This window comes from Peromyscus leucopus, chromosome 17, assembly GCF_004664715.2.
Source record: "Peromyscus leucopus breed LL Stock chromosome 17, UCI_PerLeu_2.1, whole genome shotgun sequence".
Classification (NCBI taxonomy): Eukaryota; Metazoa; Chordata; class Mammalia; order Rodentia; family Cricetidae; genus Peromyscus; species Peromyscus leucopus.
Genome location: NC_051077.1, coordinates 47,758,962 through 47,760,406, shown reverse-complemented (window position 1 = coordinate 47,760,406; position 1,445 = coordinate 47,758,962). Strand labels below are relative to the sequence as shown.

At 44.8% G+C, this 1,445-nt stretch overlaps 1 pseudogene; it reads right to left on the bottom strand.

The window, feature by feature from the left end:
• Positions 1–490: 490 nt before the first annotated feature.
• On the bottom strand, positions 491–852 carry LOC114682449 (annotated as a pseudogene).
• Positions 853–1,445: the final 593 nt, after the last annotated feature.

Below are 1,445 nucleotides of genomic sequence, written 5' to 3'. Positions count from 1 at the left end.
TCACCTTTCTTTCCTCTGCTCTGAACGTTCTTTCTACCTTCTCTTCAACTCTGAACCTATTCGATTGTTATCTATTTTTCATCAGTTTCAAATACATTGTTAAAACACTGTGCTCACACCCATCCCTCCACCCTCTCCTACCTTCTGTCAGTCCTCTCAACCACTCACCCCGCCCCCAACACTAAGTCCTCATTTCATTTTCAAATCTTTTGGTTTGGTTTGGTTTTTGCTTTACGACCAATGAAGTCTAGCCTGGGCTACTCCCCTGCACATGATTGTGGAGCTATCCACTGGAACATGAATTACTCACTAAAGACAAAGATTGTCTGTCTCCAGCAGCATTCTACCATTATTGGCTCCCATGGACAAGGCCCTTTGAACCGTTCCCCTATCTTTAAATGAATGCTTAGCACTCAGCCCCTCCCCATCTCTGTTTTCTTTATTTAGCAAAGCTTTATTTTTTCCAAATGTACAGCTTATTGAACCTTGTTCATGCATCAGCAGCTGCGGCGCCTCCATCCTTTGTGTTTCTGGTGTAGATTACTTGGGCTCTGTGCTTTGAAACTGCCTTGATAAGCCCTTTACTAAGCAGCTCCTGGAGGGCTGCCCTGGGCAAGGAATGATGGATCTTCAGTCTCCCAGAGACCACAGCTGGAGGAATAAGCTTACAGTTGGGAACCTTCTTATAGCTTTTGTCTTACGTAGCTTTGTCAAACAAGACTAGACTGTTGAGTTTGTCTGAACTATGTCTTTGGACCACTTCTTTTTGACCTTCCCACCAGACTTGGTTACTGGGTCTTTGTCTTTCTTGACCAACTTTCCAACATGTTTCTTCTTGTCTTTGGAGAGCATGGAGAAGCTCAGAGAGTGGTGAAGACCACTGCAGCCTCACTAAGATGTATAGGAGCAGAGGGGACCCCCATATCTTTAAATGAATGTTTTCCATTCAATCTTGTTCAGATTCGACGCAGGCAACCACCGCTGTTGTGAGTTCATGAGTACCTAGACCATGCCATACCCACAAGACAGTGTTTCACAACTCTCCTCATCATCACTTGGCTCTTAGATTCTCTTCACCCCGCTTCTGAGATAGTCCCCAAACTTGGTACTTTGGCCAGCCATGATTCTCTTTACTAACCGCTGTTTGCTGTAAAGAGAAAGTTCTTTGATCGAAGCTGAGCATCACATTTAAGAGGCAGTTTGACAACGTACTCATATAGCAAAACAAGAGCAGTCTGTCATCCTTGGTGCCTATGACGCCCCAGCCCATGACTGGATCCACAGAACTGGGCATAAACCCCCTTTGGAACATACTGAGCCTGTCTAGAAGGCCTGATTGGGTGGAGTATGTTTGCAACAGAGAAGACCTCCTCCCCTTTAAACATTCACTTAATGACCTTGCACTGCATATTGCCAAAGACACGATCTTTTTCCATAGCCTAAAT